We start from the raw sequence: 16,812 nt of genomic DNA, 5'->3' as shown, positions 1-16,812 counted from the left end.
TCTAAGAATGTTGTTTCATAGTAAATTGCTGTGTACTTCTAATAGCATTAAAACAGATCAATATAACTCTGCTTGTCAATATTTCAAGCTGGTCACACAACTAAACTATACAGGGCCCAGTGAGGTAAAGGGAGTGATTTCAGACACAGTGTGCCTTGGCAGCCCGAGTGGGCCCATAAAGGGAAGACACAAGAGTTTAGTTCAAGTCTCTCTTGTGGCAGGCACTGCTCTAATATAAACCAAACACATTGAGAACAGGGTATGAAGTTGTACTGTATCTCAAAGCACTCAATATAGGAAGAGATTTGACTGGGGTCTTTGACCACGGTATCCTGAGTACGTTGCTTCTTGGCAGAGGTAAAAAACGATTCCGATTAGACAGAAAGAAGGCCTTTGCACTGTGCATTTCAAGCTGTAGAAGCTGTCACTGTGCTATACCAATGCACTATGAATTGTATGGCTTCTAGTAATCTCAAGTGCAATGAATTTCTAATTCTGTAGATATCCTCATTCTGTATTTATTTAGATCAAAATTCCATGTGCTGTGAATTCTTCCCACTGAGGTGAAATCAAGGTTATATGGAGCCCTGGAGCCTGTATCATTGTTACAAGAGCAACACTGAATCCAGCGAGTAAAGAACTGAATAAGAAATACAATTTGTGTATATTACAGTTTTTCTCAATCGTGTACAAGCATTTCTTTGGAACTATGTTGTCGATTTCCAAAACAGAGTCCACAAGACACCGAACTCTGTGGCCTTTTGCAAAACAGTAAATGCGTTTTCAAAATATATTTTCCTTCTCAAAACATAAATACATTAATTTATCAAAACTATATTATACCGTCAAAATTGCAAATATGTTAATCAAAAGAACATGACTGGCTGCAAAAAGATTAACACAACCACACTTATCTTTTGAGTCCAAGCAAACAAAACAGAAAGTTAGTTTGTCTTTTAAAAATCCAGGTAGGTCAATCCATTTTCTTTGCAGTCAACTATCCAAAGGTTGTATAGATGGAAGTTGCAGAATTATGGGCAATTACTCTCCTTTTATACATATTTCACCAAACAATTTCACATAAAATCAAATATTATTCCTAATAAAAATTATAATAATAAGCACATTGTGTGCACAATCCAAATCCATACATTCAATACATAGCCTGGTTTGCTCATAGTTTTGTAGACTTTCCATTGGTGCACAGAAACACAATCCACAATAGAAATAAGGAAAGCTGAATACAATGGCGATATCAAAACTGATATGAATGTATACGCCTCAACCCACACCAAAGCAAAGCTCTAAAATGGAAGGTCACAATGTTGGAGATGATGACTTAGGAGTAACCTAAAGTTACTTAGAAGTAACCCAACTTCCTTCACTAGAAATCTGTCTCCATTGCCTATACCTTTCCCTATATTGTACATGGTTTGACACTGAGGAGGTGATTTTAGAATTTTGTGCAGTAGTATTTACCGATTGCAGGAAACAGTGAACACAATTTACCCTTCGCTAAGCCCGCCCCCCAGTGTAGCTAGCAACAGAATGGCTCTGAATTCACTGTCAGCATGCAGTCAAGGCTATAACCACTTTTGTAGCTAACTAGTGGTCTCAAATCGTATCCTGATGTTGACAGCAGATGGGAGTCATAACATTGCTAACTTAGCTAGCTAACATACATTTTGAGAAAACAAGTTATATTAAGTGGCTAGTTAGCTAGCATTAGCAATGTTTGATGGTCAATGAGACCGAGAGCTAGCTAGCCAGCTGAGCTAGCAAACAATGTAATACAAGTATAATTCAGACTCTAAAAATACTCCAGGAGGCTGTTCATTTCAGGAATCACAGTAGCATGTACTCCTGGTGCACTGTTGAATTATTTGTCATTTAAACATGACTTTTCAAGAGAAAACCTTCAGTTTTTGCCATAGCCCTCACTGGCATTCATGCAATTTAAACGTGAGCTTGTCCGAGGTGAACAAAACACTTAACAGTGAATTTTGTATTCACTGATGACATTTGTATTTCAAGTTTAGCAAAAGGTGGTCTAAGATATAAAAGTCATATACAAAGACAAGATAATTATCAGAAATTCTGTACATGTATTTTGCATTTGATCATTGCTGCTCTGCTATCGATACGTTTCAACTTAAGAAAAACTGTATTGCGCTATGCGCTTTTGGTCTTATCAAAGAGCTGATATAGTTGGTCTTTAGTGATCCTTCAGGTGGTAATCCACTGCTATGAGTATTCCCATGGTGATACATGAGTCTGTGGTGAAGAGGGCAAGCAGACACATGCTCAAGTTACAATTTTGTTTAATTGCTTTGGTACTATTTTCACAAGTATGTGGTAAAATGTCAACTCTTAGTACAAAACTCAAAACAGATCATATAAAAGGCTGTTTTTTAAAACTTTAAACACATTTTTAATTTGTTTTGTATTTGTATTTATTATGGATCCCCATTAGCTGCTGCCAAAGCAGCAGCTACTCTTCCTGGGGTCCAGCAAAATTAAGGCAGATTATACAATTTTTAAAACATTACAATACATTCACAGATTTCACAACACACTGTGTGCCCTCAGGCCCCTACTAAACCACTACCATATATCTACAGTACTAAATCCATGTGTATGTATAGTGTGTATGTTATCGTGTGGGTGTGTGTGTGTATTCATGTGTCTGTGCCAATGTTTGTATTGCTTCACAGTCCCCGCTGTTCCATAAGGTGTTTTTTTAATCTGTTTTTTTTTTCAATCAAATTTTACTGCTTGCGTCAGTTACTTGATGTGGAATAGAGTTCCATGTAGCCATGGCTCTATCTAGTACTGTGTGCCTCCCATAGTCTGTTCTGGACTTGGGGAATGTGAAGATACCAATTGTGGCATGTCTTGTGGGGTATGCATGGGTGTCAGAGCTGTGTGCCAGTAGTTTAGACAGACAGCTCTGTGCATTCAACATGTCAATACCTCTCATAAATAAAAGTAGTGATGAAGTCAATCTCTCCTCCACTTTCAGCCATGAGAGATTGACATGCATATTATTAATATTAGCTCTCTGTGTAATCCAAGGGCCAGCTGTGCTGCCCTGTTCTGAGCCAATTGCAATTTTCCTAAGTCCTTTTTTTGTGGCACCTGACCACACAACTGAACAGTAGTCAAAGTGCGACAAAACTAGGGCCTGTAGGACCTGCCTTGTTGATAGTGGTGTTAAGAAGGCAGAGCATTGCTTTATTATAGACTTCTCCCCATCTTAGCTACTACTGCATCAATATGTTTTCACCATGACAGTTTACAATCTAGGGTTACTCCAAGCAGTTTAGTCATCTCAACTTGCTCAATTTCAACATTATTTATTACAAGATTTAGTTGAGGTTTAGGGTTTAGTGAGTGTTTTGTTCCAAATACAATACTTTTAGTTTTAGAAATATTTAGGGATAATTTATTCCTTGCCACCCACTCTGAAACTAACTGCAGTGGTTTGTTGAGTGTTGCAGTCATTTCAGTCTCTGTAGTAGCTGACGTGTATAGTGTTGAGTCATCCGCATACATAGACACTCTGGCTTTACTCAAAGTCAGTGGCATGTCATTAGTAAAAATTGACAAAAACAAGGGGCCAAAACAGCTACCCTGGGGAATTCCTGACTCTAACTAGATTATATTTGAGAGGCTTCCATTAAAGAACACCCTCTGTGTTCTGTTAGACAAGTAACTCATTATCCACATTATAGCAGGGGGTGTAAAGCCATAACACATACGTTTTTCCGGCAGCAGACTATGATCGATAATGTCAAAGCTACACTGAAGACTAACAAGACAGCCCACACAATCATTTTATCATAAATTTCTCTCAGCCAATCGTCAGTCATTTGTGTAAGTGCTGTGCTTGTTGAGTGTCCTTCCCTATAAGCATTCTGAAATTCTGTTGTCAATTTGTTTACTGTGAAATAGCATTGTATCTGGTCAAACACCATTTTTTCCAGAAGTTTACTAAGGGTTGGTAACAGGCTGATTGGTCGGCTTCCCTCCAGGCCTGAGGGCACACACTCTGTAGTAGGCTTAACTTGAAGATGTGGCAAATAGGAGTGGAAATATTGTCTGCTGTTATCCTCAGTAATTTTCCATCCAGATTGTCAGACCCCGGTGGCTTGTCATTGTTGATAGACAACAATAATGTTTTCACCTCTTCCACACTGACTTTACGGAATTCAAAATACAATTCTTGTATTTCATAATTTGGTCTGATATAATTGAATGTGTAGTGTCAGCGTTTGTTGCTGGCAAGTCATCCCTAAGTTTGCTTATCTTGCCAATGAAAAATGTCATTAAAGTCATTTGCATTATCAATGGGCTTTGTGATGAATGAGCCATCTGATTCATTGAATGAAGGAAGCGAGTTGGCTTTTTTCCCCAAAATTTCATTTAAGGTGCCCCAAACCTTTTTACTATCATTCTTTATTTAATTTATCTTTGTTTCATAGTGTAGTTTATTTTTATTTAGTTTAGTCACATGATTTCTTAATTTGCAGCATGTTTGCCAATCAGTTGGGCTGCCAGACTTAATTGCCATACCTTTTGCCTCATCCCTCTCAACCATACAATTTTTCAATACCTCATCAATCCAAGGGGATTTAATAGTTTTTACAGTCATTTTCTTAATGGGTGTGTGCTTATTAGTAACTGGAATAAGTAGTTTCATAAATGTGTCAAGTGCAGCGTCTGGTTGCTCATCATTACACACCGCAGACCAGCAAATATTCTTTACATCATCAACATATGAATCGCTACACAACTTCTTGTATGACCTCTTATACACTATATTTGGCCCAGCCTTTGGAACTTTGGTTTACCTAGGTATGGCTATTATATTGTGATCACTACATCCTATGGATTTGGATACTGCTTTAAAGCAAATATCTGCAGAATTAGTAAAGATGTGATTAATACATGTTAATGATTTAATTCCTGTGTTGTTTGTAACTACCCTGGTAGGTTGACTGACAACCTGATCCAGGTTGCAGGACCTGGTTACAGTTTGAATTGTTTTCCTGAGTGGGCATCTTGATGATAGCCAGTCAATATTTAAATCACCCAGAAAATATACTTCTCTGTTGATAGCCCATACATTATCAAGCATTTTACACATATTATCCAGATACTGACTGTTAGCACTTGGTGGTCTACAGCAGCTTCCCACAAGAATGGGCTTTAGGTGAGGCAGATGAACCTGTAGCCATATTACTTCACAGTGTTTAACATTAGATCGTCTCTAAGCTTTACAGGAATGTGGTTCTGAATATAGACTGCAACACTGCCTCCGTTGGCATTTTTGTCCTTTCGGTAGATGTTATAACCATGTATTGCTACCATTGTATCATCAAAGGTATTATCTAAGTGAGTTTCAGAGATAGTCAGAATATGAACGTCATCTGTTACAAGCAAGTTATTGACTTCATGGACCTTGTTTCTTAGGCTACATATGTTAATATGGGATATTTTTAGCACTTTTCTGGGTTGCTTGATTGTTTTTAATGCTTTACTTGGATGTTTACCAAAGGTAGACTTACTCATTTACATTGAAGCTGATAGTGCAGGGTGAGCAGCATAAAGTGGTCTTCCTAGTATTGCACACCGCCTCAGTGTTAACAGTGTAACTCTGGTTTATAGGCTCATGATTACTGCTTACAATAGCTGTAGGATAAACAGATGTACTCAGTGCAATTAGGAGTGGAATAATTGACAGACAGCTCGGTGCATTCATTAAATTAAATTACTTACATTATGTTTGCCAATGCCCCTAAGATCACGTACATTTGATGCAGCATTATGACGACTCATTGTCACATTGGTAGGGATTAACTGAGCTGGTCTTGGATCATTTACCAGTCATTGTTTCAACACAGCCTTGAAATGAATGGACAGAGTCCAGGAGCCAAGATGATTTGGATGGACTCCGTCATTCCTGTAGAGTATCTTCTGTTTCCAGAAAGTTATCAATAAAAGTGACTCTAGCAGAACTACAGTAGTCTTTTAGCAAAATGTGTAATGACAGCAGTCTGCTGAATCTTTCACACCCACGGCCCAATGATAGTACTGGACCTGAAATTATTGGGTGTTTTTTTTAGTCTTTTAATGATAAAATCAGTTATTTCTTCCTGCCGGGGCGGCAGGTAGCCTAGTGGTTAGGGCAGTGGACTAGTAACCAAAAGGTTGCAAAATCTAATCCCCGAGCTGACAAGGAAAGAATGTGTCGTTCTGCCCCTGATAAAGGCAGTTAACTCAGTGTTCCTAGGCTGTCATTGAAAATGGGAATTTGTTCTTAACTGACTTGCCTAGTTAAATAAAGGTAACAAAATAAAAAAATTAAAAATAATCAATTTTCAAATGTTCCGAGCTAGCCCTCCTGATGTCGTTTGACCCCACATGGACTACGACAGTGTCAGCTCCCGGCATCTGTGGTAGAACAGTCGGAAGCAACCTTGTTATGTCCTGTACTCGTGCTCCTGGGTAGCACAGGGTTTTTGCCTAGGTGACCAAGATGTTTCTCACCATAGAGCTGCCTATGATGACAGCTGGTAATGTTGAATGGGCCGGTCTCTCAGGCAGCCTCACGGTCTGGTGAGGCTGGGAGCTCTGAGGATCAGAACTGAGGACGAGACGCAGGTACCTCCGGATTCAATCTTGATTGGAAAGCCACAAAGGACGAAGGCGCAAGAACCTCTGGATCCAGGGCTGCAAAGCTGTTTCTGGTCTGTGTCAGTTCCGGGCTCAACATCTCCATGGAGACCCCCGTTGCCAGAGGACACCTTCTTCAACTTCCACGGCGAGTGACTTACCTCCATGGCTGGTTGGTTGGGTCGAGAACAGCGCCGTTCTCCAGGGAAGGAGGAGAACCCTTCGGGGATGGAACCCTGCCGAGCACTGGCCAGTCGGTTGTGGAAAGCCGACACGGCGGCGAAACTTCCACCACACCAGAGTGTCGTCCGGCTACTGGGGTGGAAGAAAAAGAAAAAGTAGGTGGGCGTGGGTTCCCCAGTTGCTTATGTACAGTTGAAGTTGGAAGTTTACATACACCTTAGCCAAATACATTTAACCTCAGTTTTTCACAATTCCTGACATTTAATCCAAGTAAAAATTCCCTGTCTTAAGGTCAGTTAGGATCAGCACTTTATTTTAAGAATGTGAAATGTCAGAATAATAGTAGAGAATGATTTATTTCAGCATTTATATCTTTTATCACATTCCCAGTGGGTCAGACGTTTACATACACTCAATTAGTATTTGGTAGCATTGCCTTTAAATTGTTTACTTGGGTCAAACGTTTTGGGTAGCCTTCCACAAGCTTCCCACAATAAATTGGAATTTTGGCCCATTCCTCCTGACAGAGCTGGTGTAACTGAGTTAGGTTTGTAGGCCTCCTTGCTCACACACACTTTTTTAGTTCTGCCCATAGATTTTCTATAGGATTGAGGTCAGAGCTTTGTGATGGCCAATCCAATACCTTGACTTTGTTGACCTTAAGCCATTTTGCCACAACTTTGGAAGTATGCTTGAGGTCATTGTCCATTTGGAAGACCCATTTGCGACCAAGCTTTAACTTCCTGACTGATGTCTTGAGATGTTGCTTCAATATATCCATATAATTTTCCTTCGTCATGATGCCATCTATTTTGTGAAGTGCACCAGTCCCTCCTGCAGCAAAGCACCCCCACAACATGATGCTGCCACCCCCGTGCTTCACGGTTGGGATGGTGTTTTTCGGCTTGCAAGCCTCCCCCTTTTTCCTCCAAACATAACGATGGTAATTATGGCCAAACAGTTCTATTTTTGTTTCATCAGACCAGAGGACATTTCTCCAAAAAGTACGATCTTTGTCCCCATGTGCAGTTGCAAACCGTAATCTGTCTTTTTTATGGCGGTTTTGGAGCAGTGGCTTCTTCCTTGCTGAGCGGCCTTTCAGGTTATGTCGATATAGGACTCGTTTTACTGTGGACAAAGATACATTTGTACCCGTTTCCTCCAGCATCTTCACAAGGTCCTTTGCTGTTGTTCTGGGATTGATTTGCACTTTTCGCAGCACAGTATATTCATCTCTAGGAGACAGAATGCGTCTCCTTCCTGAGCGGTATGATGACTGCATGATCCCGTGGTGTTTATACTTGCGTACTATTGTTTGTACAGATGAATGTGGTACCTTCAGGTATTTGGAAATTGCTCCCAAGGATGAACCAGACTTGTGGAGGTCTACAATTGTTTTTCTGAGGTCTTGGCTGATTTTAGATTTTCCCATGATGTCAAGCAAAGAGGCACTGCGTTTGAAGGTAGGCCTTGAAATACATCCACAGGTACACCTCCAATTGACTCAAATGACGTCAATTAGCCTATGAAAAGGTTCTAAAGCCATGACATCATTTTCTTGAATTTTCCAAGCTGTTTAAAGGCACAGTCAACTTAGTGTATGTAAACTTTTGACCCACTGGAATTGTGATACAGTGAATTATAAGTGAAATAATCTGTCTGTAAACAATTGTTGGAAAAATTACTTGTGTCATGCACAAAATAGATGTCCAAAACTATTGTTTGTTAACAAGAAATTTGTGGAGTAGTTGAAAAACAAGTTTTAATGACTCCAACCTAAGTGTATGCAAACTTCCGACTTCAACTGTAGGTTTGCTACTTGCTACATAGCAAGCAGTTGCTTCATTGAAAGTCAGCGCGGTACACATTGTCCCGGAACAAAGCAAAGCCTGTAATGCTGGAAACGTTCAACAGCGGCCTCCATTTGAGATTGCCGAGCCAGCTGAGCTAGCTGGGCTTTCGTGTCTCTCCCCCTATATGGAATCTGGAAGCATTCCAGGACAATTAGCAGCGCTCACAGCAATTTAGCCCAACAGAGTCGCAGGATTCAAGATAAAATAAAAGTACACTGCTCAAAAAAATAAAGGGAACACTTAAACCACACAATGTAACTCCAAGTCAATCACACTTCTGTGAAATCAAACTGTCCACTTAGGAAGCAACACTGATTGACAATACATTTCACATGCTGTTGTGCAAATGGAATAGACAACAGGTGGAAATTATAGGCAATTAGCAAGACACCCCCAATAAAGGAGTGGTTCTGCAGGTGGGGACCACAGACCACTTCTCAGTTCCTATGCTTCCTGGCTGATGTTTTGGTCACTTTTGAATGCTGGCGGTGCTTTCACTCTAGTGGTAGCATGAGACGGAGTCTACAACCCACACAAGTGGCTCAGGTAGTGCAGCTCACCCAGGATGGCACATCAATGCGAGCTGTGGCAAGAAGGTTTGCTGTGTCTGTCTGCGTAGTGTCCAGAGCATGGAGGCGCTACCAGGAGACAGGCCAGTACATCAGGAGACGTGGAGGAGGCCGTAGGAGGGCAACAACCCAGCAGCAGGACCGCTACCTCCGCCTTTGTGCAAGGAGGAGCAGGAGAAGCACTGCCAGAGCCCTGCAAAATGACCTCCAGCAGGCCACAAATGTGCATGTGTCTGCTCAAACGGTCAGAAACAGACTCCATAAGGGTGGTATGAGGGCCCGACGTCCACAGGTGGGGGTTGTGCTTACAGCCCAACACCGTGCAGGACGTTTGGCATTTGCCAGAGAACACCAAGATTGGCAAATTCGCCACTGGCGCCCTGTGCTCTTCACAGATGAAAGCAGGTTCACACTGAGCACATGTGACAGACGTGACAGAGTCTGGAGACGCCGTGGAGAACGTTCTGCTGCCTGCAACATCCTCCAGCATGACCGGTTTGGCGGTGGGTCAGTCATGGTGTGGGGTGGCATTTCTTTGGGGGGCCGCACAGCCCTCCATGTGCTCGCCAGAGGTAGCCTGACTGCCATTAGGTACCGAGATGAGATCCTCAGACCCCTTGTGAGACCATATGCTGGTGCGGTTGGCCCTGGGTTCCTCCTAATGCAAGACAATGCTAGACCTCATGTGGCTGGAGTGTGTCAGCAGTTCCTGCAAGAGGAAGGCATTGATGCTATGGACTGGCCCGCCCGTTCCCCAGACCTGAATCCAATTGAGCACACCTGGGACATCATGTCTCGCTCCATCCACCAACGCCACGTTGCACCACAGACTGTCCAGGAGTTGGCGGATGCTCTAGTCCAGGTCTAGGAGGAGATCCCTCAGGAGACCATCCGCCACCTCATCAGGAGCATGTAGGGAGGTCATACAGGCACGTGGAGGCCACACACACTACTGAGCCTCATTTTGACTTGTTTTAAGGACATTACATCAAAGTTGGATCAGCCTGTAGTGTGGTTTTCCACTTTAATTTTGAGTGTGACTCCAAATCCAGACCTCCATGGGTTGATAAATTGGATTTTCATTCATTATTTTTGTGTGATTTTGTTGTCAGCACATTCAACTATGTAAAGAAAAAAGTATTTAATAAGATTATTTCTTTCATTCAGATCTAGGATGTGTTGTTTAAGTGTTCCCTTGATTTTTTCGAGCAGTATATATAAAAACACTGTCATCTTTTTAACCGAGGTCTTTAGTTCAGGTTTCGGCGTTCGACAGCGTTCAACAACGACAAACATACGTTACGCTCTGATGACGTAGTAATTGCCTATTGATTGCCTATTAATTTACTAAGTACAACACACAAAATCACACAGTAACTTTTTCAACAAACCAAATCAGTTTTCATCTTGAAACACCTTCCACAATGCAATGCTCATAATACTTTTCACAGGATTCTCTTCTCATTTTTTAAAATACATTTTATCATCACTTAATCCAACTGTGCTTGATGGTTAATCACTTAACCGTTTGGTAAACCTTTAGATTTTAAACTTGTTTGTCTACTACAGTGGTTCCCAAACTTTTTATAGTCCCGTGCCCCTTCATTCAACTTCCAGCAGGGTACCCCCTCTAGCACCAGGGTCAGCGCACTCTCAAATGTTGTTTTTTGCCATCATTATAAGCCTGCCACACTCACACTATACGATACATTTATTAAGCATAATAATGAGTGTGAGTTTTTGTCACAACCCGGCTCGTGGGGAGTGACAAAGAGCTCTTATAGGACCAGGGCACAAATAATAATATAATAATAATCAATAATTTTGCTCTTTATTTAGCCATCGTACATATAAAACCTTATTTGTTCATCAAGAATTGTGAATAACTCACCACAGGTTAATAAGAAGGGTGTGCTTGAAAGGATGCACATAAGTCTGCAATGTTGGGTTGTATTGGAGAGAGTCTCAGTCTTAAATAATTTTCCACACACAGTTTGTGCCTGTATTTAGTTTTCATGCAAGTGAGTGAATCCACTCTCACATAGGTACATGGTTGCAAAGGGCATCAGTATCTTAACAGCACGATTTGCCAAGGCAAGAAACTCTGAGCGCAGCCCTTTCCAGAAATCTGGCAGTGGCTTCTGATTAAATTACATTTTCACAGAACCGCTTGTTGCAATTTCAATGAGGCTGTCTTGTTCAGATATCGGTACGTGGACTGGAGGCAGGGCATGAAAGGGATAACAAATCCAGTTGTTTGTGTCATCCGTTTTGGGCAAGTACCTGTGTAATTGTGTACCCAACTCACTCAGGTGCTTCGCTACATCACATTTGATGTTGTCCGTAAGCTTGAGTTCATTTGCACACAAAATATCATACAATGATGGAAAGACCTGTGTGTTGTCCTTGTTAATGCAGAAAGAAAAGAGTTCCAACTTCTTAATCATAGCCTCGATTTTGTCCCACACATTGAATGTAGTGCGGAGAGTCCCTGTAATCCTATCATTCAGGCAAGAAAAAACATCACCCAGATAGGACAGTCATGTGAGAAACTCGTCATCATGCAAGTGGTCAGACAAGTGAAAATTATGGTCAGTAAAGAAAACGGTCAATACTTTGCCCCTTGATAACCAGCACACTTCTGTATGTTGTAAAAGCTTGACATGGTCGCTGCCCATATCATTGCATAATGCAGAAAACACACGAGAGTTCAGGGGCCTTGCTTTAACAAAGTTAACCATTTTCACTGTAGTGTCCATAACGTATTTCAAGCTGTCAGGCATTCCCTTGGCAGCAAGAGCCTCTCGGTGGATGCTGCAGTGTACCCAAGTGGCGTCGGCAGCAACTGCTTGCACTCCACTATGTCTCCCTGTCATGGCTTTTGCGCCATCAGTACAGATACCAACACATCTTGACCACCAAAGACCATTATGTCACAAAGCTGTCCAGTACTTTAAAAATATCCTCTCAAGTTGTCCTGGTTTCCAGTGGTTTGCAGACAAGGATGTCTTCCTTAATTGACCCCCCATGAACGTAACGGACATATACCAGGAGCTGTGCCAGACCCGACACGTCTGTTGACTCATCCAGCTGTAATGCACATAATTCACTGGCTTGTATGCGAAGCAATAATTGTTTCAAAACATCTCCTGCCATGTCACTGATGCGTCGTGAAACAGTGTTGTTTGATGAAGACATTGTCAGTATAGTTTTTTGGCCTTTTCCCCCAGCATTGTTCCAGCCGTATCCGCGGCAGCAGGAAGAATTAAGTCCTCCACAATAGTATGGAGCTTGCCTGTCCTAGCCACTCGGTAGCTCACCATATAAGACGCTTCTAGCCCCTTCTTATTAATGGTATCTGTTGCTTTTATACATGTCTTACTACTCCAAAGTTGTCTTTATTCTCGAACCAAAAACTCCCGTGGCTTATTTTTCTAATTGTCATGTTTCGTTTCTAAATGTCTGCGCAAGAGTGAAGGTTTCCTGCGAGAGAGTAACTAGCTGTATTTGACATTGTGTTGTTATTTCACTGAACACTAGATGGTTTAATTATATTTTTGGCAGTGAAACAATGCTACTCAGGCAAGAAAAAAACATCACTCAAATGTATAGCCCCGTTGTAAAATATAATATTTTCAATGGGCTATAATTTAAAAAAAAATGTGAATCACATTTTTATTTGGCATACTCCCGACGGCATTGTGTGTACCCCTGGGGGTACTATATATGGATTTTGAGAACCACCGAAATAAAATGTCTGCTTGTGATGTATAAACATCTAAATTACATGTATGATACATGATAACCATACCAAATGACTACTCCATATTGCTAATTGATTTCATATAGTAGTAACCACAATTGGTCACCATGTAAAAGGGTGTGTGTGAACACTTGTAATTTCTTTCAACATGGATCAGGATAGACAGCAAGGGAGAGGAAGAAATCAAAGAGCTTGTGGACAAGGGGCCTGTCAGAGAGGTTGGCATGGGCCCCATCAAAGAGGTCAAAGAGGTGGGCCCCGTAGAAAAGGTCAAAGAGGTGTGCATGGGCCCCGTCAAAGAGGTGGGCATGGGCCCTGTCAAAGAGGTGGACATCAGAGAGAGGGAGGCAACTTGCAGGGAACTGTTGCGTCTTATGAAGTCTGGGCCATCGTCGTTGACCATGTGGTAAACAGAGGCCTTACCATGGCAGAGGGTGACAGATTAGTTCACATCAATCTGAAAAGATCAGCTGTCAATTCGATCATCACAACATTTTGTCAAGAAAACCAGTAAGTCTGCAGGATATGCACCATGCTTTACCATTATATTTTCAGTAAATTACATATTGTAATGCATGTGAATTCACAAAACATGTCACGGTATTCTTACATTATGATCTATTGACAGTATACTCTGTTCTACCATCAGAATTGACAGAAGACCACATGGTGGTGGCCGTGGCTGTGTGCTGATCGACCAGCAGGAGTGGGCAGTGGTGGAAATGGTGAGGGCCAGGAATGTCCGAAATAAAGCATGCCATTGAGGAGAACGATGACACCGTTATAAATGTGGTATCCATCAGCCGACCAAAAATCTCCCGCCTTTTGAAGAGGCACCAAGTATCTGTGAAACACATTTACCTGGTGCCTTTTGAGAGAAACACCGACCAGGTGAAACAACTGCGGCCCGAGTATGTTCCGGTACAGCACTATATACTGTATTAGTGTTACTATTTGATGCAAATGCTACTTCACAATATTATATTGGAACTATACTGTAAAAAAAAAAAGAAATTACCAAATTATATTTCTAGAAGGTGATGGTGCTTTACTTTGCTGTGAACCATCACAAGTATATCTTTGTTGATGAAGCAGGCTTCAACCTGGTGAAAACTCAGCGCCATGGGCGGAACCTCATTGGCCAACGGGTGACCGTCCAAGTGCCAGGTGGGGGAAACATCTCCATGTGCGCAGCTATCTCTGAAGACGGTGTGGTAGGACGTAGGCCATTACTTGGATCCTACAACGCTGCACACCTCATTGTGTAAATTGAGCAGGCCTGTCAAGATGAAGGGGTCACCGGTTTCATTGCGTGGGACAATGTTAGGTTTCACCATGCAAAGGTGGTTCAGTCATGGTATGGGCCCATCCCTGATTCGTAACTCTATATCTGCCCCCATACTCTCCTTTCCTCAACCCTATTGAGGATTTGTTTTCAGCATGGAGGTGGAAGGTGTATGATCGCTATCCCCATGAGCGTGCCACCCTCCTTCTGGCAAAAGATTTTTCCTGCGGTGCATGAACAATGAGGACATTCACTGTGATGTGATTGAGAATTTATGGCCAAATGCTCAAGACAGGATTGATGCAAATTAATGTGTGCTAAATGTTAGGTCTTATTTTCATTCATTTAATTTGTTTCATTTAATTTCTTACATTTGATTACAGACAGTAAACCTATGTTGCAATTATATCTGAAATACATTTTTGCATGAATGATCGTAGAGGATGTCTTCATTGAGCACACCTTTGATTACACAGATAGATATTATGGAAATGATAGATTTTCTGTAAATTTTGTTGGGTAATGTAAGTGTATTGTCTAATGTGAAAACTGTAATTTCGGGTACTGTAGCATATTACTTTCAGCACTTCTAAGGGCAATTTGAAATACGTATCTTGCTTTGTTTGCTATTGGATTAACTGGTAGTTAAAACTAAATTGAAAAGATATCGTTGTGTTTTGGTGATTAAACCAATGTTCTTGTTCTATTACATTTCACAAACTTATATTATAAATCAATGGTTGTGTGGTGAAAGATGTTTACGATCCAAATGAATGCACAATGAGAGGTTTTGAATGAAAGATTGGCAGCATTACAAGTGTGACCAGTTTGGAGTTTTGTACTGAGTTGTGACATTTTTTTATTTTTTCTTTATTTAACTAGGCAAGTCAGTTAAGAACAAATTCTTATTTTCAATGACAGCCTAGGAACAGTGTAACTGCCTTGTTCAGGGGCAGAACAACAGATTTTTACCTTGTCAGCTCGGGGATTCAATATTGCAACCTTCCGGTTACTAGTCCAATTCTCTAACCACTAGGCTACCAAACCACTAGGCTACCTGTACCACATACTTGTGAAAATCGTACCATAGCAGTAAAAAAACAATTGTTTGTGTTTTTACTATCCTTGTGGGGACCAGAAGTCCTGACTGAATGAATGTTTCCACCTCAGACTGAATAAACACCTACTTTCCGTACTGTCCTCTCAATCGAGTTTACCATCCCACTAAGTGGTTAAAATGTTATATATGAATGCTGGACTGTGCACTGAGTCACATGGAGCTGAGTGAAGCAGCCACTGACTGGCTGAATATGGGATGCATAATTATCTTGGTGGTTTGTGCCAAGTTGTACCGTACTTCTGTGTCCTGCAAATGATCAGAGATAAGCATGAAGCAACACAGAAGAAAAGAGTCCTCTTTTTCCACTGTTACATAAATGAATAGTCTGCCCTATTTTCACTTGAACCAAAACAGAGAGACCGTTTTGAGAATTGATTTACACAAATGAAGACATATACAGTTGAAGACAGAAGTTTACATACACTTAGGTTGGAGTCGTTTTTCAACCACTCCACAAATTTCTTGTTAACAAACTATAGTTTTGGCAAGTCGGTTAGGACATCTACTTTGTGCATGACTCAAGTAATTTTTCCAACAATTGTTTACAGACAGATTACTTCACTTATAATTTACTGTATCACAATTCCAGTGGGTCAGAAGTTTACATACACTAAGTTGACTGTGCCTTTAAACAGCTTGGAAAATTCCAGAAAATGATGTCATGGCTTTAGAAGCTTCTGATAGGCTAATTGACAACATTTGAGTCAATTGGAGGTGTACCTGTGGATGCATTTCAAGGCCTACCTTCAAACTCAGTGCTTCTTTGCTTAACATCATGGGAAAATCAAAATAAATCAGCTAAGACCTCAGAAAAAGAATTGTAGACCACAAGTCTGGTTCATCCTTGGGATCAATTTCTGAAGGTACCATGTTCATCTGTACAAACAATAGTACGCAAGTATTAACACCATGGGACCACGCAGCCGTCATACTGCTCAGGAAGGAGACGCGTTCTGTCTCCTAGAGATGAACGTACTTCGGTGCGAAAGTGCAAATCAATCCCAGAACAATAGCAAAGGACCTTGTGAAGATGCTGGAGGAAACGGGTACAAAATTATCTATATCCACAGTAGAACGAGTCCTATATCGACATAACCTGAAAGGCCGCTCAGCAGGGAAGAAGCCACTGCTCCAAAACCGCCATAAAAAAGCCAGACTATGGTTTGCAACTGCACATGGGGACAAAGATCGTACTTTTTGGAGAAATGTCCTCTGGTCAGATGAAACAAAATTAGAACTGTTTGGCCATAATTACCATCGTTATGTTTGGAGGAAAAAGGGGGAGGCTTTCAAGCCGAAGAACACCATCCCAACCGTGAAGCACGGGGGTGGCAGCATTATGTTGTGGGGGTGCTTTGCTG

The 16,812-nt window shown here is 41.3% G+C and overlaps 1 long non-coding RNA gene across 2 annotated transcripts in view; it reads left to right on the top strand.

Moving 5' to 3' along the window:
• Positions 1-15,526, top strand: part of LOC106577107 (uncharacterized) — a 64,820-nt gene extending 49,294 nt beyond the window's left edge. For both annotated transcript variants that reach the window (XR_006760350.1, XR_006760351.1), the window contains one exon: positions 13,204-15,526. This is a non-coding gene — a long non-coding RNA (uncharacterized lncRNA). The remainder of the gene's footprint in view (positions 1-13,203) is intronic.
• Positions 15,527-16,812: the final 1,286 nt, after the last annotated feature.

This window comes from Salmo salar, chromosome ssa18 (assembly GCF_905237065.1).
Source record: "Salmo salar chromosome ssa18, Ssal_v3.1, whole genome shotgun sequence".
Taxonomy (NCBI): Eukaryota; Metazoa; Chordata; class Actinopteri; order Salmoniformes; family Salmonidae; genus Salmo; species Salmo salar.
Note: the sequence above shows the minus strand (reverse complement) of the source record. Positions and strands in the feature narration are given on the sequence as shown.